The sequence below is a fragment of the Mobula birostris genome, chromosome 29 (assembly GCF_030028105.1).
Source record: "Mobula birostris isolate sMobBir1 chromosome 29, sMobBir1.hap1, whole genome shotgun sequence".
Classification (NCBI taxonomy): Eukaryota; Metazoa; Chordata; class Chondrichthyes; order Myliobatiformes; family Myliobatidae; genus Mobula; species Mobula birostris.
In genome coordinates this window covers 13,351,533-13,375,525 of record NC_092398.1, presented here as the reverse complement: position 1 = coordinate 13,375,525, position 23,993 = coordinate 13,351,533, and the positions used below count along the sequence as shown (strand labels likewise).

The following is a 23,993-nucleotide window of genomic DNA, read 5'->3' as shown; positions in this document are numbered from 1 at the left end:
TGCAGTTTTGGACCCTTTATCTAGGAAATAATGTGTTTACATTGGATAGGGTTTAAAGGAAGCTCACAAAAATGATTCCAGGAATGAAAGGTTTATCATATGAGGAGCGTTTGCTTGCTCCAGGCCTGTACTCACTGGAATTCAGAAGAATAAGTGGGGACCTCATTGAAACCTATCGAATGTTGAAAGTCTTAGACAGTGTGGATTTAGAGAAGATGTTTCCTACAGTGAGGGTATCTAGGACCAGAGGGTACAATGTCAGAATAGAGAGATGTCCATCTAGAACGGAGATGAGGAGGAATTTCTTTACCCTGAGGGTGGTGAATCCGTGGAATTCATTGCCACAGGTGGGAATGGAATCCAGGCCATTGGATGTACTTAAAGTGGAGGTTGATAGATTCTTGAAAAGTCAGGGCATAAAAGGTTATGGGAAAAAGGCAGGACAATGGAATTGAGAGGGAAATGCATCATGTATTGTCAAATGGTGGAGCAGACTTGATGGGCCAAATGGCCCAATTCTGCTCCTATGTGTTATGATCTTATATCAAAACATACAGTGAAATGCGACATTTGTCACAACCTAATAACGCAACCTAAGGATGTGCCAGGGGCAGCCAGTGAGTTTCACCACACATCCCATCACCAACATAGCATGCCCGCAATGTTCAACAGAACAACAGAAATAAAACAATTGAATTGACTTTATTCCTTACATCCTTCACATACACAACGAGCAAAAATCTTTACGTTACAACAGATAAACACTCCCCTCTCCCCCACCTATCCACACATCCACCCCCTCACACACAGACAGACATCCCCAGGACAGGCTGCCATCTGACCTTTAACCTCCATCGGACTCACGGACCCACAGACATCAGGCCTCCACGTTCCCGATGGACTCACAAACCCAGGGCATCGGCAATTGGGCCTCAACTTCGAAATCCCAGCATGATTTTTGGAATATTGTATTACCAAATACAATATTATCAGTGTAAAACTGACTGGAATATAACAGCTTAATCTCTCGATGCAGGGAAATAATTCCTTGGAATACTTGAGAGAAAACAAAGGAATTCTCCTCTCCTGACTAATGGGGTGTATCTCAATCAAAACTGGTAGAAACCAGTTTTCACTTTCTCAGATTGCAGTGCATGAGGGTTTGCAGTGAAAACCTTGGCCACCATACTTCCTGCATTACAGCTGTGATTACCTTTGAGAATTACACCATTAACAGTAAAGACTTGGCTCACGAAAAAGGCGACGGAAATGCAAGCATTTCTTTCCATTGTCGGACTGACCGAGCAGGCTGTGGAATGGCCAGAAGTTCTGCAGGTGCTGGAGATCAAAGCAACACACACGAGACACCAGAGGGACTCAGCAGGCCAGGCAGCACCTGTGGAAAAGAGTAAACAGTTGACTTTTTGGGCCGAGACCCTTCTTCGGGACTACAAATATTGTGAGTCAATCAGACAGTGAAGGGGGTCATTTGTTTGTTCACCTGCTGCACTGAGTTTTTGCTAAAAGAAATTGCACACGCATCAAGGAAGCTCAGTAGGTGTTGTCAGGTTTGCCTGTGGTTGCAGGCAACTGTTTCCAAACCAAAGGTTAAGATCCTCCATTTCTGGTGCAGTGACTTTGTTCTATTATGGACTGATGTCACAGTCTAGGTACAAAATATTTCCTTACTGTAACCAGAGCTAAAAATTCAACTCCTTGAAGCCATTCATTCCTTAGTCAGCACTTTCCCCCTCAATCATTGCATTTAGTGCCTGACAATTCACTCTGCACGATGTACAGACGTACATTTTAATGCCTGAATAACAGTGGTGTCCTAACACTATTGGTCTTGCTGAAACCTGAGCTTTAAGCAAAGGCAAGGAATCTGCAGTAGTAATGATAGCAGAGTGACCAGCATTTTTTAATCGCAACACACACAAAACGCTGGAGGCACTCAGCAGGTCAGGCAGCATCCACGGCAATGGATAAACAGTCAGACTGGGACACTCTTTCAGGACTGAGGAAGAAGGGGGAAGATGATAGGATAAAGAGGTGTGGGGAGGGAGGAAGGAGGCAGGCTGGAAGGTGATAGGTGAAGCCAGGTAGGCGGGAAAGGTCAAGGGCCGGAGAGCAAGGATCCTGATTGGAGGCCAAGTGGAACAAGACGGCAGCAAAGACAAGCTCCCAGGAAGGATACGTTGGTCTGGGTGAGTAAATGGTTGAAAAGCCAGAGAGAGATCCCGGAGGGAGTCAGTATTGCTTCAGGTCGTTTGGAGCTGATGGATCATTTTTTAAAATTTCCTGCATCTCAACCACCACCCCCCTTCACCTCAGTAAGGAACATGAAGAATCGTCTGGGGGAGGTGGGGGGAGGGTGGGAGGCAACTGAATTCAAACAGCAAGAGACAGAGATAGAGACTGTGCCTCCACGCGCTGCTGGAGTGTCCTTTCATGCATCTCATAAATGTACTCAGCACAAAAGCACTCAATCCAAAGGATAATATTGCTCTGTGATCCTGAAAGGCACATGTTAAACTAAAGATGGATAGTTCCTTGTGAAGCTTAGCGTATTGGCCTGATCAGCTATTGACACAAGAACAACCCCACTGGTTGATGGCTCAGTTATCAATTTAAAACCATTCACAAACTTCACTTGATTAGTCTGATAATCAATAGTTTAATTTGTGCTTTCTGTTTACAGACTTCTTAGGCAAAGACAATATTGTAACTGTAAATCTGGCTAATTGTTAAACGATGAAGCAATCATCTGATGTAAATAGACCTGTTCCAATGGAAGTATCAGCTTGAGTGATTCAATTTGCTTTATGGCACGGAAGCTTGCTTCAAGATTCAAAGTACATTTTTATCAAAGATTGCATAAGTTATTCAACCTTGAGATTTGTCTGCTTACAGGCAGCCTCAAAGCAAGAAACCCAAACAACACCCCCCCCAAAAAAAGAAAGATCAAAATGACTCCACAGTGAAAGAGAAAGGAAAAAAAACACAATCATGCAAACGATGGAAGCAAATGACAGTGTTCCAAACCAGACTGAGTCCTTAGGTCCACTCTGTGGAGCAGCCAAAGTAGGTCCAGGCCTTGTTCACGGTAGCACAGCAGCTGGAGTAGGCCCAAGCCTCCATCTCAGTAACACAACAACCGGATTAGGCCCAAGCCTCAATCTCAGGAGCACGGCAGCCAGAGTAGGCCCAAGCCTCAATCTCAGTAGCACAACAACCGGATTAGGCCCAAGCCTTGTCTCAGTAGCACAGCAGCCAAAGTAGGCCTAGACCTAGAGTTGCCAACTGTCCCGTATTAGCTGGGACATCCCGTATATTGGGCTAAATTGGTTTGTCCCATACGGGACTGCCCTTGTCCCGTATTCCCCCCGCTAAGGTAGAGCGTTCCAATGAAACCATTCGTAAGCCGAAATGACGTGAAGCGAAGAAGCAATTACCGTTAATTTATATGGGAAAAAATTTTGAGCGTTCCCAGACCCAAAAGATAACCTACCAAGTCATACCAAATAACACATAAAACCTAAAATAACACTAGCATACAGTAAAAGCAGAATCGGGAAGATTAAGCCGAAACCGATTTGTAGAAAAAAATCAGCACATACGTGCGTGCGCACATCACGCATACATACACGAGTGCCCGCGCAAGGCCTTAGCAGTTCACCGCTGAGAGAACAGTGAACATCATGGGACAGCGAACGAAATCAGCCTGACCCTTGCCTCCAGTCCCAACACTTGGGCTTCCCAGTCCATCTGGGCTGGCGTTGGAATTGTCCAAGCATCGGACAATGCCTCGCTCTAGGACCTGGACCCCAGCATAGCAGCATGCTTGGGATTCTACTCACTCTCTGCAGTCACCTGAAAAGTCAAGCCTGAAAGGTGACAACAAGCCAGTAGAGATTCACTGGCAGTGAAATGGAGAGACAGGAGATGGCTGGTGTGGAAATCTGGAACAGTAAATAATCTTCTGGAGGAACACAGCGGGTTGAGGAGTGTTTTTGGGATGGAGGAGGGGGAGGTAGAGGTGGAAGGACTGGCCACTATTCCAGGTCGAAACCCTGCGTGAAGATTGAGAACGGAGATCAGAACACACAAAATGCGAGAGGAACTCAGCAGGTTGGGCAACATCTGTTGAAGTGAATAAACAGTCGATGCTTCAGGCCGAGGCCCTTCTTCAGGACTGAGAAGAGAGAGAGAAGATGCCAGAATGAAAAGGTTGGGGGAGAAGGGAAGGAGGCTAGCTGGAAGGTGAAATCAGGTGCCCCCCCCCCACCCCCCAGATCCTAAGAACTTTCTACAGGGGCACGACTGAGAGCCTCCTGACTGGCTGCATCACTGTCTGGTACGGAAACTGTACTTCCCCAACCGCAGGACTCTGCAGAGAGTGGTGTGGACAGCCCAGCGCATCTGTAGATGTGAACTTCCCTTTATTCAGGGCATTTACAAAGACAGTTGTGTAAAAAGGGCCCAAAGGATCACTGGGGTCCTGAGTCACCCCAACCACAAACTGTTCCAGCTGCTACCATCCAGGAAGCAGTGCCACAGCATAAAAGCCAGGACCAACAGGCTCCAGGACAGCTTCTTCCACCAGGCCATCAGACTGATTAATTCAGGCTGACGTAACTGTATTTCTATGTTATATTGACTCCAGAAATGGCTGTGTGACCTTGGCTTCACTAGAAGAGAGATCAAGTCAACCAGCAGGGCTGTAGCTGAGGCAGCAGAGAAAGGATCAGCATGGGTGTGGACCAAATATGTCCAGAGGGGCAGATAGTCAGACAGTGTATACATATCTTGCAAACCCTTCAGTAGTTGCACAGACACCTGAAGAGCAGAATATCTGTTGGATGGAAGTGACCAACAACTCTGATAGAGGCAGATGCCAAGTTTTTAAGCTCACCAGTGGGAGGTGGTGCTTTAGCACTGCTGGCCCACCACCTCGAGGGAGTCTTGATCATAAGCGGGCCGAAACTCCTGAAGACAGGTGGCAGATCAACTGATGATCCCTCTGGTGATAGCACAGGACAGTTAACATCTTAGTCCACGTGTATTCTGTAACTCTTGAGAAACAACACTTCATATTCCATTTGGTTAGCCTCAGTCTGATGGCAGGAATACAGATATTTCCTTCTGGTAATTTTTTTCCATCCCCCTCCCCTCTTCTTCTATTCCCCATTCTGGCCGCTTGCCTCCTCTCACCTGCCTATCACCTCCCCCTGGTGCCCCTCCTCCATCCCTTTCTCCTGTGGTCTACTCTCTTCTCCTATCAGATTCCTTCCTCCCCAGCTCTTGACCTTTCCCACCCACCTGGCCTCACCTATCACCTTCTGGCTAGCCTCCCTCCTCTACACCCACCTTTTGATTCTGGCGTCTACCCCCTTCCTTTCCAGTCCTGAAGAAGGATCTTGGCCCAGAACATTAATTGTTCATTCATCTCCATGGATGCTGACTGACCTGCTGAGTTTCCCCAGCATTTTGTGTGTGTGAATTTCTCTTTAATTTTTATATTTAGCCCAGTGAATGATCCCTTCAACTGCATTTGTTTGGAATTGAAGTTTTATACGTGATATGAACTGAAGGTATTATTACCAGTGGGATCTTTATTTTCATGACTCCAACCGCTCTCCTGTTACCCTCCCAGGTGACATGCTTTGCTCGTGACCATGGAAACGGTGCCAAAAAGCGAGTTTACCTCATGATGCGGGGTACATGCTGATTGGAATCAGAGCCAGGTCAAAGGTCATTGACATATGTTGTGAAGTATGTTGTTCTTTCTTTCAATAAATCTTTTTATTAATTTAAAAGGAACATAAATATAAACAAGAGGAAAATTATCTCAAATATATATATCAATAACAATACAGAGATTGAGATAGACATTATCAAAATCATACATAGTGTTAAGCTAGTATATAGCATATATGATTATAATTATGATTTTATGATTATGAGGACACACAGTCCTCTTTTATTGTCATTTAGTAATACATGCATTAAGAAATGATAAAAATGTTTTTCCAGAATGTTATCACGAAAACACATGACAAACCGAATTAAAAACTAACAAAAACCACATAATTATAACATATAGTTACAACAGTGCAAAGTAATACAGTAATTTGATAAGAGCAGACCATGGCACAGTAAAAGTTTCAGAGTCTCTCGAAAGTCCCATCATCTCACGCAGACGGTGAACCTCCAGCGCCGCCAACTTGCCGATGCAGCATCCCGGAAGCATCCGACCACAGTCCGACTCCGAGTCTGTCCGAAAACTCCGAGCCTCCGACCAGCTCTCTGACACCGAGCACCACCTCTGCCGAGCGCTTCGACCCCGGCCCCGGTAACAGGCAATAGGCAAAGCCGAGGATTTGGGACCTTCGTCTCCGGAGATTCTCGATCGCACAGTAGCAGCGGCAGCGAAGTGGGCATTTCAGGAGTTTCTCCAGATGTTCCTCTGCGCTTCACGGCTGTCTCCATCAAACCCAGATTGTGCACGGTTCCCCTAATTACACATATCGATATTCATTCTGAACGGCTGCGCGCGCTGCATCGCACCGCCGCCATATGTAATAAAAAAGAAAACAGCAATTCTCCTCTTATCAGCTCATGAAGAGGAGATATGTTGTTATGTGGTGTAGCTTTACACCCTGGATCGGAGAAACATTAGCTCAGTTGATGGTATACATGTATATAGTTAAATGACAATAAACTTGACTTGACTTGATGCATAATAATAACAGTAAGAAGTACATATATCTTAAGAAGTTAAGTAAGTAGTGCAAAAATAGAAATAAAAAAGTAGTGAGGTAACGTTCATGGGTTCAATGTCCATTCAGGATCGGACGGCAGAGGGGAAGAAGTTGTTCCTGAATCGTTGAGCGTGTGCCTCCAGGCTTCTGTACTTCCTACCTGATGGTAGCAGTGAGAACAGGGCATGACCTGGGTGATGGGGGTCCTTAAAAAGATGGATGCCGCCTTTTTGGCTCCTTGACGATATCTCGGATGCTGAGGGGTGGGGGGAGTGTGGCCAGTGTTCATGTGTATATCAGCAAGGCCGCTGTACTTCAGTGATAGTTCAAGTGTGATGAACCTTTCATGACCTTACTGCCCCAAAGTTCTTCAGTTTAGTTAGATTGAAATGTGCTTGCAGTTGTCATGGCCTACAGCTTTGCAGGTTGTTAAATAAATGCAAGCATATTTATCTTTTCTGGGCATTGTTTTTCCCTGGTGGTTTCTGCAGGGCTAACCATGTAAGACCAATCAAATTTTCATCAAACTCCATGGCATAAAGAGTCACTATCTAATTCCCCTGCTTGCATTTGGGATTTTTCAGTGCTGGTTGTCATGGGACCGAGTTGTCATGCCTCAGTGTTAGCCCTGGTGGGTCCACACCAGAATGGCGAAAATTATTAATGTCTCACTCGTCACCTCAACTGCAGAGAGCACGTTCATCTATAGCTGCTTTTTAACATCGTTTTAACAGTTTATTGCTAGTTATCACCTCTCCATGGAGGCTTACTCTGTGAGAATTGGCTGCCACATTTTCTATACTTCATCAGCAACTGTACATAAACAAGCAATTGGAGGTTGTCTTGAATGGGGATGTCTTGTTCTCATAAAATCAGAATCAGAATCAGGTTTAATAGCACTGATCTATGAAGTGAAACTTGTTGTTTTGCAGCAGCAATACATAAGAAACATAAATTATTATGTGTATGTGTATATAGATAGCTAGGGTGTCTACAACTTTTGCACAGTGCTGTAGTAATTTTATGTACAGTACAATAGAGATCCATATCAGAATAAGGTTTATCATCACTCACATACGTCATGAAATTTGCTTTTTTTGTGGCAGCAGTATAGTGCAATTCAGAAAAAAAACTATAAATTATAATCATTTTAAATATATATATATAAAATTCTGTACAAAAATCTTAGGGGCATATATACTGTACAGGTCCACAATCCCTTATCCGAAATCCTTGGGGGCAGTTGTATTTCGGAATTCAGGATTTTTCGGATTTTAGACCCCCCCCCAATACAAAAAAACACAGATGCTCAAGTTCCTTATTTAACCTGTCTCAGTGCAGTGGACTTTAGGCCCCGGCGGCGCACCAAACCTACGCACATCCTCCCGTATACTTTAAATCATCTCTGGATTACTTATAGTACCCAATACAATGTAAATGCTATGTAAGTAGTTGTTATACTGTATTGTTTAGGGAATAATAACAAAAAAAATTTATTTCCAACAAAAACATTCAATAAAACATAAAAATATACAGCTTCAAACGAACCGAATCAAACACATGGTAAATGACTTATTGGAATAAATGTCACTGTCACTGTCACTATAAAACTTCAGTAACTTGTCTTTCTGTTTATTGAAATCATATACAGTGGTAGTTCCGACACTATTTTCTTCAGTCAGACACCGCACAGACACACCACGATCAAGCTTCTGCAATAACTCTACTTTCTGCGTTATTGATAATGATAGATGCTTCCTTTTGTTTTTCTCATTGTTATGAGAATTTTTCTCATCTGCAGCTCTTTTTGACATTTTCACAGTGAAATTAAACACAAAGTCAACAGTGAACACAAAATATCAGTGAACAGCAAATACAAGTGTAACCAGTACGAGCGCTGAGCCACAGCTGACGTCTGCCGGCATCTGCTAATGCTGCCACGTCACACCTGAGTGATGTCAGCTGTCGGCAAAAAAACTTCGGTTTTCGGAGCTTTTTGGATTTCAGAACTTCATATGAAGGAATATGTATCTGTATATAGCTAGGGTGCCTAAGACTTTTGCACAATTCTGTATATGTACTGCATTGTACTGTTGCCGTTGAAAAGAAACAAATTTCATGACATATATGAGTGATGATAAACCTGATTCTGATATGGGTCTGTATTGTGGACTGAGAGTGGGAAGGGGGCAGGGAGAGGGGAATCATGGTTGGGAAAAGGGGAAGGGAGAGGGGAGGGAGCTGGAAGCACCAGAGAGGCATTCTGAAATGATCAATAAACCAATTGTTTGGAATCAAATGACCTTGCCTGGTGTCTCAGGACTGGGTGCGTCTGCACCTGTGTCTTGCCCCTCCCCACCCCCACCCCGCCACTGTGTCTCCCCCCCCACCCCCACCCCGCCACTGGCACTCCTTCTCTGCAGCTGCCCCACACCCCTCTTGTGGCACTTCCCCCTCGCCATTCCCAACATTCTTTGCTCCTGCCAGATTTACAAACTCGCTCTCCGCTCCACGTTGACAAACACAGTACTCTGCAAAAGTCTCAGGCACCCTAGTTATATATATGCACCTTAGACCTCAATGGGTATGTGTGTGTATTTACATATTCACTTCATTCTCTTTCTCTTCCACTCTCTCTTACTTTCTCTCTGTTCTCTCCTTCATTATTCGTTTCTCTCCTGAAGAAATGGCTCCATCACACTCTGTAAGTTTCCGTTTCGCAGGCCCAATTAAAATTAAGGCAGACGCACAAAAGACTACAGATGCTGAAACCTGAATATAAAAGAACCAAACTGCTGGAAGAACTGATTGGGTCAGGCAGCATCTGTGGAAGCATTTCAGGTCGAGATCCTGCACCACGACTGAGATTGAACAAGGGAAGGGTGAGGCAGGAGTTATTAAATTAAAATTATTCATTCGAAAATTCAAAGCACCACAATTGCAGCCGCACTATGGACTCAAGTATTATGAGAACATTTGTTTTGCATGAGGGAACAGAAGTCATTATGATAATTGCATTAATACCACAGTCCTGCATATGCCACAGAGATGTGTGTATATTAAGTGCATTCTCAGCAGCTGCCAAAACAAGTTGCTGGTCAGTCCATCTTATACCTGACTTCTTCCCTTATAATGAGCCCCTGTTGTTGGCACACTGTCGCACTGTTCTTTTTTGCCTGACACAAAACACAGGGAGAATGTTTGACGTGGAATACTGCTGTGTGCTCTGAAATAATAACAAAAAATGTTCAAAATATTCATCAGGTTGAGCAGTCTGTGTGGAAAGTGAAGCAGTCTTTATTGATTCTATTCTGGTTATCATTCTATTACAGATTTATTGAGTATGCCCTCAAGAAAATGGATTTTTAATCTATTCAGTATACATATACTGTAATTCATTTACTTATTTAATTTTTATTATTAATTTTCTTCTTCTATATTATGTATTGCATTGAACTGCTGCTGCTAGGTTAACAAATTTCACGACACATGCTGGTGATTCTGATATACGGTGACATATGTACTTTGGTAATAAATTTACTTTGAACTTTAGTTAATGCTTCTTGTCAAAAGCTCTTTCATTACTCAAAAGTTCTGGTATGGAGGTCTGTGCTACAGGTTCAGATCAATGGGATTAGGCAGAATAATCAAAATCAGGTTTAATGTTGTTAAATTTTGTCATTATGTGGAAGCAGTACAATGCTATACATAATCATTTTAAAAACTGTAAATGACAGTAAGGAGTGTGTATATATATATTACTTTTAGTAATAGACTAAGACAACTGCACTGCTCCAAAGAGCGCTACGTGAGGTCATTCTTACACTCGAGCATTAAGCTCTATAATGAGTCAACCTGAAGGCAGGGAAGTGATGACCCTCTCCTGTTAGACTGGTTGAGGTAACTTATTTTTTATTCTTTCTTACTTCTCTTCTAATATTTGTACATCTGTGCACTTGTAATGCTGCTGTGACACTGTAATTTCTTTTGGAAATTATCTATCTGTATATCTGTTTAAATAAAGGCATCCGTTAGTCTTGCGAGACCATGGATCTGTGCCTGGAAAGTCTTCACTCTCCAGGGCGCAGGCCTGGGCAAGGTTATATGGAAGACTGGCAGTTGCCCATGATGCCAGTCTCCCCTCTCCACGACACCGATGTTGTCCAGGGGAAGGGCAAGGGCCGATACAGCTTGGCACCAGTGTCGTCGCAGAGCGATGTGTGGTTAAGTGCCTTGCTCAAAGACACAACACGCTGCCTCGGCTGGGGCTCGAACTCACGACCCTCAGATCGCTAGTCGAATGCCTTAACCACTTGGCCACGTGCCCATCTGTTTAAAAAAGTTAAGTTAAATAAGTAGCACAAAAATAGATTAAACTAAGTAATGATCTAGTGTTCATGGGTTCAATGTCCATTCAGAAATTGGATGGCAGAGGGGAAGAGGCTGTTCCTGAATCGTTGAGTGTGTGCCTCCAGGCTCCTGTGCTTCCTGTCTGATGGTAGCAATGAGAAGGGGGTGATGGGGGTCCTTAATGATGGATGCCACCTTCTTGAGGTGCCGCTCGTTGAGGACGTCCCGGACGCTGGAGAGGATGGTGCCCATGATGGAGCTGACTGAGTTCGCAACTTTCTGCAGCTCATTTCGATCCTGCGCAGTCCCCAACATCTTCCCCCCCCCCATACGAGACTGTGATGGAAACAGTTAGAGAGAAGCAGCAGTGTATCTTGGACTAGACAGACCTAAGGGTCTGCTGCTGAACTGCAGTGCTCTATAACTCAATCAGAACTCTGATTTCTCTGAGTAGTTTTATCAGTGATTGGTCAGCAAGTATAATCTGTGGGATATGCCGTTACAGGTTTTATAATTTTCCATGGTTCCATAAGGTCGTTATAGCTGGGGATGGTAATTGGGACAAGCTCCCACTACCTATTAAATGCTCCCAATGGCGTGTTCCTCAAGTAGCCTCTGACAAACAAATCCAGCTCCTGGCCTTCGCATGCGGCTTAGCTACTAAGCCCAGCGGAACTGTTTCTACCAACAGGAGAAGGGACAAAGGCAGGTTCAAACCAGTCGCTTCGGGTGGATTGGGCTCGTCAGCCATGGTTGGCAGGCTCATCTAGGAGAAGGGAAACTCTTATCCCCAACCACTGCTGCCCAGCGGCTGTACCCACTCGTGGGGATGAGTTCGGGAGAAAACCCCGGGGGGGGAATCTGGAGCTGGAGCCCAACATTGAGTTTAACACTGACTGGCAACTCCTGCAACACCGCTGGTGCCAACCTGTATGCCTCTGTCGTTCCTTTGGGCTCACCAGATGTGTGGAGAGGGGGAGCTTTCTACACAGGCAACAGCTTGCTCTCCATATCGTACTGCCCTGGACGGCTAAGACGCAACATCCACGGTCGACCCTGACCGAGGGAGGACTCGAATTTTCCAGCTTCCATCCCACTTTTGATGCTGCTGGCTCCTCACTGTCACACAGAGCATGGAGGGAGGCCTGTCAGCACACTGAGCTGTTAACATACGTTCATCGGCACTAAACGTTGTTTTCCCTCCTCATTCTTAACAACTCTCCTCTGATTCTATCACTCACCCACACAGTGAGACACAGAACATAGAACAGTACAGCACAGGAACAGGCCATTCGGCCCACAATGTTGTGCTGCACCAGCTAACAAGCAAATCAAAAACACCCAAACACTAATCCCTCCTATCGACACCATGTCCATATCCCTCCATCTTCTTTACATCCATGTGCCTATCCAAACATCTCTTAAAAGCCTCTAATGTATTTGCCTCCACCACCACACCAGGCAGTGCATTCCAGGCATCCACCACTCTCTGAGTAAAAAACTTACCCCTCACATCCCCCTTGAATCTACCCCCTCTCACCTTCAATGCATGCCCTCTGGTATTAGACATTTCTAACCTGGGAAGCAGTTACTCCCTGTCTATTCTGTCTATCGTGTTGGCACGTGGCCAAGTGGTTAAGGTGTTGGTCTAGTGATCGGAAGGTCGCTAGTTCGAGCCTCAGCTGAGGCAGCATGTTGTGTCCTTGAGCAAGGCACTTAACCACACATTGCTCTGTGACGACACCGGCGCCAAGCTGTATCGGCCCTAGTGCCCTTCCCTTGGACAACATCGGTGGCGTGGAGAGGGGAGACTTGCAGCATGGGCAACTGCCAGTCTTCCATATAACCTTGCCCAGGGCTGCACCCTGGAAACCTTCCAAGGCGCAAATCCATGGTCTCACGAGACTAACGGAAGCCTATAAACTCTATCTATGCCTCTCATAATCTGATAAGCCTCTATCATATGTCCTCTCAGCCTCTACCGCTCCAGAGAAAACAACCCAAGTTTGTCCAGCCTCTCGTGATAGCACGTGCGTCCTCTGCATCGTCTCCAAAGCCTCAACATCCTTCCTATAATGGGGTGACCAAAACGGTATGCAATACTTAGTTAATACACAGAGAATTAACAGTGACTAATTAACTTCCCAATACTCAGGGCTTTAGGAATGTGGGAGGGGTCAAAGGTGGTGGGTCAGAGTCATGTCTCTACCCTTGGGCAAGATGTAGCACCTACTTAACCTCTCTCCCCCCACCCCCACTCCGATCAGGGTCATGTGAGGCCATGGGAGCAGGTGGTGGATGGCCATATGAGCAACTGGCGCATATCACAAATCCTGGTGATGCGACCACTGACACCAGGCAGACAATCTCTGAAGAGTATTGATGATGTCTGGGGTCACCCGTCTCGCAAAGACACTGCCCAGAAGAAAGGCGATGGCAAACCACTGCTGTGAACACGCGACACAGCAAATCCATAGATAATGATGATCATGGCTGATGCTCAAGGCTGTGAAATGAGCTACATAAATGACATTCTTCACTTCTAATATTAGAACTACAACTTTCAGCTACATAGATGAGCTTCACTCACAATATAATCAAAGGACATATTAGCATCAGTTCTCTGCAAGCAAAAGACGTGGACCGTCTCAGCACCCTGCTCCTGGGCAGCGCAGTTTCAGAACATCTTGAGTTTCTATCCTGCTCCCGGCTTCCATTACTAGTTATTAGTTACTAGTTTACTCGAACCCTATTTATTCCCCTCCATGGATGTTCCCTGACCTGCTGAGTTCCTCCGCCATGTTGATTGTGTTGCTCTGGGATTTCCAGCGTCTGCAGAATCCCTTGTGTTTGGGTTACTAAACTTATTCTGTTCCCCTCACTCAGGAGAAGATGGGAAAAATTATTGTGGGCGCCAAAGACTTTATTTCAAAAGAAGTTGCTACATAAATGCAACCTCGTTTTCGCCAGTTGGAATTTTGTACATGAGTGTCTCGCTCCACCAGCACGGGCCATCTCTTCCAGGGGAAAAATCAATCAACCTTTCAAAGTCCAGTGTGAGTAAATTTAATATGAAACTCATATATGTCACCGTATGCAGCCCTGAGATTCGTTTTCTTGCGGACATAATAAATCCAGAGAATAATAACCATGTTTCTATATTTTGGGGGAGCAGCGTCGGTGCTGGTGATGCAAAAAGACGAAATAAACTCATCAAAAAGGCCGGGTCTGTCCTTGACTACAGCCTGGACTCTTTTGAGTTAGTGGTGGAGAGGAGGTCACTAAACAAACTGTTATTGATTATGGATAATCAGGCACATCCTCTCCATGACCTGAATAAGCAGCAGAGCACCCTTTTGAACAGACCCATTCAGCTCCGCTGTCGCAAAGATCGTTACAGAAAATCTTTCCTACCAAATCCAATAAGCATATACAACAGTTCATCTCTGAGTGATAGAACACACATCACAGTACAATAGTCTCTGCTTTATTATTTTGTACAATATTATTGCACATTGGTAAATTATTATTGTGTATGTTATTATTCGCTACTTTATTATTAGTTATTATTACTATATTTATTATTATTTCTAAGTGTGTTTTTAAATGTTGCTGCTGTAACGAATTAAGTTCCCACTCAGGATCAATAAAGTGCTCATTATTATTTTATTATTATTATTAATAGAGACAATGATAGACCGCACCAACTTGGCTGTTCAACCAGTATGCAAAAAGACAGCAGACTGCAAATATGAAAAGAAAGAAATAATAATAACAAAAAAAAAATCCATAAATATTGAGAACATGAGATGAAGAATCCTTGAAAGTGAGTCCATAGGCCGTGGGAACATTGTGATGATGGGGCGAGTGAAGTCGAGTGAAGTTATCCGCTCTGGTTTAAGAGCCTGATGTTTGAGGGGTAGTAACTGTCCTGAACCTGGCGGTGCAAGTTCTGAGGCTCTTGTACGTTCTTGCCATTAATGGTAGCGAGAAGGGAGCATGCCCTGGATGGCGGTGGTCCCTGATCACGATGATAGATGCTGCTTTCCTGTGACAGCGTTTCATGTGGGTGTGCTCAGTGGTGGGAAGGGCTTTGCCTGTTATAGACTGAGCTCTTCCCACTACTTTTTGTAGGATTTTCCATTCAAGGGCATTGGTACTTTCATACCTGGCTGTGTTGCAGCCTATCTATATCATCTATATAGAAGTTTGTCGAGGGTTTAGATGTCATCGAAGGGTTCCGGCCCGAAACGTTGACTGATCATTTCCACGGATGCTGCCCGACCTGCTGAGTTCCTCCAGCATGTTGCGAGTGTTGCTTTGACCCCAGCATCTGCAGGTTATTTTGTGCATAGATGTCATGTTGTGTCTTTGCAAACTCCTAAGGAAGTAGAGGTGCTGCCGTGCTTTCTTCGTGATTGCACGTGCTGGGCCCAGGGCAGGTCCTCTGAAATAATAGCACTGAGGAATTCCAAGCTGCTGACCTTGTCCACCTTGTTTTTTCCCTGATGAGGACTGGCTCATGGTCCTCTGAGTTCCTTCTCCTGAAGTCAATGATCATTTCCTTGGTGTAGCTAACATTGAGTAGGAGCTCGTTGTTGTGACAGCAGTCAGGTTTTCAGTCTCCCTCATATTCTGATCCATTACCGTTTTGATTCGATCTATGACAGTGGTGTTGTAAACAAACAGTCGACGCCGAAGGGTCTCGGCCCGAAACGTCGACCGTACTCTTTTCCATAGACGCTGCCTGGCCTGCTGAGTTCCTCCAGCATTTTGCGTGCGTGGCTTGGATTTCCAGCATCTGCAGATTTGCTCTTGTTTGAGAACAAATTAACTTTGAATGCAATGCAGCAGGGAGTTCAGAAGCCTAATGGCCTGAGGGAAGATGCTGTTTCCATCCTGACCATTCTTGTCTTTATGCATCAGAGTCTCCTGCCTGATGGCGGAAAGTCAAAGAGGATGCTGGATGGATGGGGTGGGATCCCTGATAACACTAAGGGCCCTGCGTACACGGCACTCCTGATAAAGCTTTGTGCTGTACTTTCACACCGAAGTGAGACTCAAATTTGCAACCTCTGACTCAGAAACAAGTGCATTGCACCTAAACCACAGCCTGGGTAGGACTCGGAAAAAATTGCACTTCCACAATCTGAAACCCATCGCATGCGATCTTACATCAGAAAACAATGGCCAACTGGATGAATTAATATTTGCCCATCCATGTTTACGGATTCAGATCAGGGATCAAAAATCAACTTCCTTCACTATGTGGTACATGCTTATTCACCAGATACATTTGCACATACTGGGAAATTGCTGTGGCACGTTAGCACTACATGCAACAAAAAACAGCAACATTCAACAATTATACCGAATAAAGAGTTATATAAAAATGAAGGTATAAGGGGAAATCTGACAGAGGCTTACAAGATTATGAGAGGCATAGGCAGAATGGACAGAGAGTATCTGTTTCCCAAGGTTGAAATGCCTAATATCAGATGGAAGGCATTGAAGCTGAGAGGGGGTAGGTTCATGGTTTTTACTCAGAGAGTGGTGGATGCCTGATCTGGTGGTAGAGGCAAATACATTAGAGTCTTTTAAGAGACATTTAGATAGGCATGTGGATGTAAGGAAGATGGAGAGACATGCACATGGTGTAGTGTTTGGGTGTTTATGATTTGCTTTTCAACTAGCTTTCAACACGACCCACCCATCCAACACACCTTTCGTCCCTCTTCCCTCCGGGAGAAGGCTCAGGAGCTTGAAGACTCGTACGGCCAGATTTGGGAACAGCTTCTTTCCAACTGTGATAAGACTGCTGAACGGATCCTGACCCGGATCTGGGCCGTACCCTCCAAATATCCGGAGCTGCATCTCGTTTTTTTTTTGCACTACCTTACTTTCCATTTTTCTATTTTCTATTTATGATTTATAATTTAAATTTTTAATATTTACTAATTTTAATATTTTTGATATTTAATATTTGTAATCCAGGGAGTGGGAAGCGCAGAATCAAATATCGCCGTGAAGATTGTACGTTCTAGTACCAATTGTTTGGCAACAATAAAGTATAAAGTATAAGTAGTTCAGCACAACATTGTGGGCCGAATGGCCTGTCCCTGGGCTGTAATCTTCTATGTTCTGTGTTGAATAGCGTGTGTAAATGCCAGCATGCATTTACAATGTAAACAGCATTACAACATAATGATTACGGTGTATACTGCACAGTGCAGTGATTGAGGTAGTAAATAGATGGAGGTGTGGGGGGGCTAACTAGGACAGTTGCTACCCCTCAACCATCAGGCTCTTGAACAAAAGGGGATAGCTACATTCACTTGCCCATCCATTGAGATGTTCCCACGATCAATGATCTCACTTTAGGGACTCTTTATCTCACGTTCTCATTTATTATTGCTATTTATTTACATTTGCATTTGCACAATTTGTTGTCTTCTGCACTCTGGTTGATCTTTCATTGATCCTGTTATAGTTACTATTCTCCAGATTCTCTGAGTATGCCCACAGGGAAATGAATCTCAAGGTTGTATTTGGTGACATGTACGTACTCAGATTATAAAATTTACTTTGAACTTTGATTGGATTAACTGCCAGGGAAGAAGAAACTTTTACGATGGTGTGACGTTTTAGTGTTAATAGCCCGAGAGCACTTTGCCAAAGGGAGTTTTTGAAAAAGGCAGTTTGCTGGGTGATTGCAGGATGACGAAATGTCTTCAGAATATATATAAAAAACCATTAAATAATAAAAGTGACTATAACTGAATTTATCAGTACTCTGTGTCCCACTGTAATAGGATTCTTCACAGAGCTGCATAAAGCTGAGTAGGCATTTGCATTTCCTCCTGAGATATTAAAACCCACTGTCTAGACGTGCAGTAGCGTGTTAGCTAATGTCTGACATGATTCTGCTGGTGATTTTAATAACATTTATATGATCTGTACAGTACTTCAAATGAAGTGACAGGCATTGCCACAAATAGAATATTGAAAGGGGATTTAGAGAGCGAGCGCACCCAGCATCATTCATTGAATGGCCACTGTTCTGGTTGCAAAGTTAAGTTTATTATTCAGTAGCTTCTGATTGTAAATTTCTGAATAATGAGATGCCTCAGGTAATTGATTTCTTCAGATTTCTTTTTTTGTCACGGTTCTATGTTATGGGGTCATGGGGTCTGAGGTGCTTTATTTTAATAGGTGCCTCCTGAGTGTAAGATGGTTATTTAGCGCTGCTACAGCCCGTCCACTTCAAGGTTCGATGTGCTGTGCATTCAGAGATGCTCTTCTGCACACCACTGTAATAACATGCAGTTATTTGAATTGCCGTCGCCTTCCTGTCAGCTTGAACTGGTCTGGCCGTTCTCCTCTGACCTCTCGCACTAACAACGTGCCTTTGCCCACAGAACTGCCGCTCACCAGATTTTCTTTTTTTTTCTGTAAACTCTACGTGAAAATCCCAGGAGCTCGGCAGTCTCTGAGATACTCAAACCACCTCATCTGGCGCCAACAATCATTTAGGGTCAAAGCCACTTTGATCAGATTTCTTCCCCGTTCTGATGTTTGGTCTGAGCAACAACTGAACCTCCTGACCATGTCTGCTTGGTTTTAAGCATTAACTTGCTGCCAAATGATTGGCTGATTAAGTATTTAGATTATGAAGACATGCAGTCCTCTTTTATTGTCATTTAGTAATGCATGCATTAAGAAATGATACAATATTTTTATAATTTAGTTTATAAATTTAGATTATTATTTGCATTAACAGGCACGTGTACAGGTGTATCTAATAAAGTAGCCACTGAGTGTACATGTCTATATGTTTGTGGGTATATGTTTCTTTGAGACTGCATTTATATACTTGCATGGGAGTGATTGTAAATACATTTACATAAGGTGCTAAGGAAAGAAAATGCACTGTTAACATTTATTTCAATAGGACTGGAAAATAAAATCAAGGATTTAATGCTGAAGCTTGATAAGGCATTGGTCAGGCCACTTTTGGAATATTGTGAGCAGTTTTGGGCCCCTTATCTAAGAAAGGATGGCTGACATTGGAGAAGATCCAGAAGGAGTTCAGGAGAATGACCTAGGAGTATAAACATTAATGTCTGAGCAGCGTTTGATGGCTCTGTGCCTGTACATCTGAAGATTAGAAGAATAAGTGGAGATCTCATTGAATGCTATTGAATACCGTAAGGCCTACGTGGACGTGAAGAAGATGTTTCCTATGGTGGGGAAGCCCCAGACCAGAGAGCACAGATTCAGAATTGAAAGATACCCCTTCAGAATAGAGATGAAAAAGAATTTCTTTGGCCAGAGAGTTGTGAGTCTGCGGAATTCATTGCCACAGATGGCTATGGAGGCCGGGTCTTTTGGGTATACTTAAAGTGGAGGTTGATAGATTCTTGATTAGTAAGGCCGTCGAAGGTTATGGGATGAATGAGAAGGCAGGAGTTAGGGGTTGAGAGGGATAATAAATTATTCTGATGTGGCTCACCTCACTGATAATGTTTGGAATTATAAGTTTGTCAGATACATCTTACTGGCTCCTCAACAATTATCTCTCTACTTTCTCCTCCAATGTCATTTTTAAATAGTCACACCTTTAAGGTATGGTCAGTGTCAAGTTGCCCCTAATGACCTAACTGATCCCATCCCCACCCACTGCTCTAGGACAGTGCAAGAATAAGTTGAATTTACATACAATTTTTAATTTTATTAAATGTTGCAAGATATACCAGAGTTAACAAACAAAATGGTACGTATGTCAAGTTACTTGAGCAATAATAAAGGCAAGCAAGGAAAATGACCAAAATGTGGGTAGAGAAAACAGAAATCCTGACTAATTTTTAAATAGTGAGAGGCGAGGAAATATTGATGTCCAAAGGGACCTGAGTGTCCTTATATAACAAATCATTGAGTGTCGCTTGGTGGACAGTTAGAAAGACAAGTGGTATTGTTGTGACTGTGAATGAGGTCACTGGAGAGGCAAAGAAGCTGATGAATTGTCAGCACAACATTCTGAAGACGTTCTTGGTAGAGGCTCACAAACCCAAAGATACATCACATGTTTATATCCCTAAGATCAAAGGTCACATTAGCCGATACAATAAAATTTCAATAGTGACAATGACATCATTTCCTTCAATGATTTGGGTTGGCAATGATTCTTTTGAGTTACATATCTATAGTGACAAAAATATCTGAATGTTCAAGCACCTTTGTAGCAAAGTAATTCACACAAATAGTCTAAAAGCTTCTGAAGATAGAGAGCCAGACACCCAAAATTAATATTGTCAGGGCTTTCTCTGAGAACACAAATACCATGAGTACACAAAAACTATTGATTGCCTATACCTTGTGACCATATTTGATATGCTAAGTGACAACATCAGCCTGGTCTGTCAGCTTGAACTCGGTCTCAGTGGTGCAAATAACTTAGCTCATGTTGCCTGGTTTGATGCAAGTCAATTAACTTAACCCCACTGTTTTAGCGTCTCACTCATACATGTGCAATCGCTTAGTCTGTGGAGCAGCCTGTGCTTTTAACTTCAATTTGCTGCTTGCAATTTACAAAAGAGCTGAAGGTTAATTGCAAGCTTCCTGAACTTCTTTGCATTTAAGATAAGAACTGAAGCCTGGTTGTTGTTTGAATTAATATCTTCTTTAGTCAGGTGATTTCAGAATACTCTCTAACAGTATGTTGAATTATATTGCTGGAGGATTTGAATACAAGGATGTCTTTATACAGTTATACAGGAATATAGGAGAGTTGTGTATAGGTTTTCTTCTATAGATGGATAGATAGGTAGATAGGTAGACATACTTCATTGATCCCGAGGGAAATTGGGTTTCGTTACAGCCGCACCAACCAAGAATAGAGCATAAATATAGCAATACAAAACCACAAACAATCAAACAGCAAAATGCAAACTATGCCAGATGGAAATAAGTCCAGGACCAGCCTATTGGCTCAGGGTGTCTGACCCTCCACGGGAGGAGCTGCAAAGTTCGATGGCCACAGGCAGGAACAACCTCCCATGACGCCCGGTGTTGTATCTTGGTGGAATATGGCCAGAGTCCAACAGTAAAAAGTTCAATATCCCGGCTACAAACACGTCCCTCGATCGTAATATGACCAGGATTGCACCATCCGTTGTTAACCAGAACAGCAAGCACCGAACTCCCTGCTATACTTGCTATAGGGGGCAGCGCATCAAAGATTCACCTGGTTGTTTTCTGAGATGTCAGATGTGTCATATCATGGACAGAAGTATTTTTTACTCAGTTCTCCAGATGGTTGCCATATTGACAACAATAATGCAGCAAAAATCCACAGGAGCCCTGAACTGGAGGAGAGAGGGTAATAAAGGTTTTAATAGAGAAAGAGTTTACAGAGATCCTGTAATGGGCTGGGTTGATCAAACCCAAGCAATCTGAGTGTCCAGGAAATGTGGTAGTAAGTGTGCAAGCACAACAAAATAACTTAAGCCTAGTTTATTATCATAAAACTGAAAGCGCAAATAATCCACACTAAATACTATTAAGTCTATTACAAAGATTTCAGGGCTCACAATTCTTAGTCTCCACATCAGGGGACTTGATGGTCATTGTTGTTGGGGGAACTCTGAATTCCAACATGTGAAAGTACCCTGGGTCTCCTAGTCGTTAACCACAATGCCTCCAGTCTAGGTGAGGTCCCAAGAGCCGAGCAAAAGGTACCCCAATTAATAGAGGGTTCCACAAGCATAGAGAGACACACAGAGATAGATTAACTCAGTGATCTTTTGCTCTCATGCCACTAACCCAGCATGGTTTCTTTCAACTCATATGTTCATTGTCAGACAGCCTCATGCCACTGGTGCCTGAGGCCAGGGAAGAATCCAGCTGCTATCAGCAAACAATGTTTAACAGTGTTTAACTTGCACAGACACCTTCCATTCTCCAAGCTCACAAAGTGTTAAAAGTGCAACTTGGAGCTGGTCAGGCCTTCATCCAATATATTACAAAAATTAATACACCATAACACAGATCCATCAACTAATCATATAGCAATATAGTCCCGAGCAGGACGAGCTCAGTTTAGAATCCAATTTGTCTCAAGCACTGCCGTAACATATTACGTTTATCTTTGCCCTCTTCAATCGATATAGCTGACAGTGGAAATCATTGATTGGTTCTGATGATCAATTGAACTGAATTTTTGAATTGATTCCCCTGCTTATTTTCCACATGGTTTCAGGTTCACAGCGGGGATGTAAATGAAGATGTGAAAGTTGTCAACAAAGTTAAATGAGAGCAGACAGAAGTCTGTGAAAAATGGAAATCAGCTTTACATGCAGCTGGTGCTTATACACACAAACAACTTGGGACGGATAGTTCTGAATGACTGTAAACCCCAATAATTGATTCAATGAATGAAAGCAATCAAAATGTCCACATTTTCTCAATTAATAAAAGTACTGACCTTTCCAGTTTACCCCAAAACTTCTTGATTCAAAATGACAAATTAATCACTTTTAATTACGGCTTTTTAAAGAATCCGATTCTCATCTAACTAATTAATCAAGTACTCATTGCATTGAGACTCTGGCTACATTAAATTCACCATCAGCTTACATCTTAAATAACACATTGGAAATGAGTACTTTAACGAAGTGATATGAACAGGGGGCATCTGCGACCAATAGTTCATCAGTTGAACTGTGAATGGTGTTGACAGTATGTGAAAATTACAGGTCTGCTCTCGATAAATGTAGCAAACACCTTAATGGACTGGATCTCTGTTTAAAAGTTAAAAGCTTCACTTGGAAGTGTCATATTTTACTTGTATAACTAGGCTCGCCTTTTCACTTTTAATGGAGGTCAATGTTTGACTGGCATTCAAGCTGGAAAAAGATGATGCCAGTGGCTTTTGCAGACCCAGGAGACATCTTCCAGTTCGTCCGCAAAAGAAATTCTTCTTCTTTTTTCATATCCTTCTTTTCTTCTCAAGGTGGCTGGGGTCCTGTCGGAGTCCGTGATCTACAGCTGCAGCTCAAGATACGGTTCCCCACAGGCGGTGGTTTTTCATTCTCAGACTCACCAGGTGACCTGGCGTTTTGATATTTCCAAGTGCGGCCTAGAAGACGTGCGCCTTCAGGGTGCAATCCTGTGTACGAGCTGGTTCCTCACTGATGTCGCCGACTGAAACGTCGCGGGAGATTGAAACATCGAGGCAGCAGGTGTAATGCGCTGCTGTAGAAAGGGCCCTGCACTTGAGCAATCTCTCACTCTCTTGATGGTAAGTGAGAGTCTGTTGGCCCTCAAGTTGGGGAGGGGGTTGCTCGAAACAGCCACGCGGTAGATTGTAATATCGAAACATTGAGCTGTTGATCTCTCCTCTTATTGTTGTAGGAGCAATACCTCTCTCTCCTTCACTAGTGAGTGAGAGAGCCCGTCTGAGATGTCAAAGTGCTGGGATGGACTGTAGTTTCTGATGGATTCTAGATCACGGTCTGTTTGGGAGTTCTGCTATTGCTTGCATGGTGGGTAGTGGGGGGGGGGTGATGCTTTTGCTGGAATAAATGGGGGTGAGGGTTGATGTTCTTTGCTGCTGCTTGTCCGTGGGAGGGGGAGGAGGTCTTTGGGGTTCTAATGTTTCTGTCATGAGTTTTTTTTTGCTGCTTTGTGGATGTCTGTGAAGAGTAAGAATTTCAGGTTGTATACTGTATACATTCTCTAAGTAAATCCATTGAACCATTAAAATCTGACCACTGTGCCTTTGTTAGGTTAATGAGGTACAAATCAAGCAGGCCCATTATTGTTAATGCGACAGAACAGCTGTGGAGCCGAAGAATTCTGTTGAACTTCGTTAGCTCTTTC

The 23,993-nt window shown here is 43.5% G+C and overlaps 1 long non-coding RNA gene across 3 annotated transcripts; it reads left to right on the top strand.

Moving 5' to 3' along the window:
* Positions 1 to 2,162: 2,162 nt before the first annotated feature.
* On the top strand, positions 2,163 to 23,654 carry LOC140190210 (uncharacterized). Of its 3 annotated transcripts, none has more exons than XR_011883551.1 (4): positions 2,163 to 2,207; positions 14,001 to 14,170; positions 23,125 to 23,412; positions 23,526 to 23,654. It is a non-coding gene; the product is annotated as an uncharacterized lncRNA (long non-coding RNA). The 3 variants fall into 3 exon arrangements; XR_011883552.1 differs by lacking the exon at positions 2,163 to 2,207 and adding an exon at positions 13,119 to 13,206; XR_011883553.1 differs by lacking the exon at positions 14,001 to 14,170.
* The last annotated feature ends 339 nt before the right edge of the window (positions 23,655 to 23,993 follow it).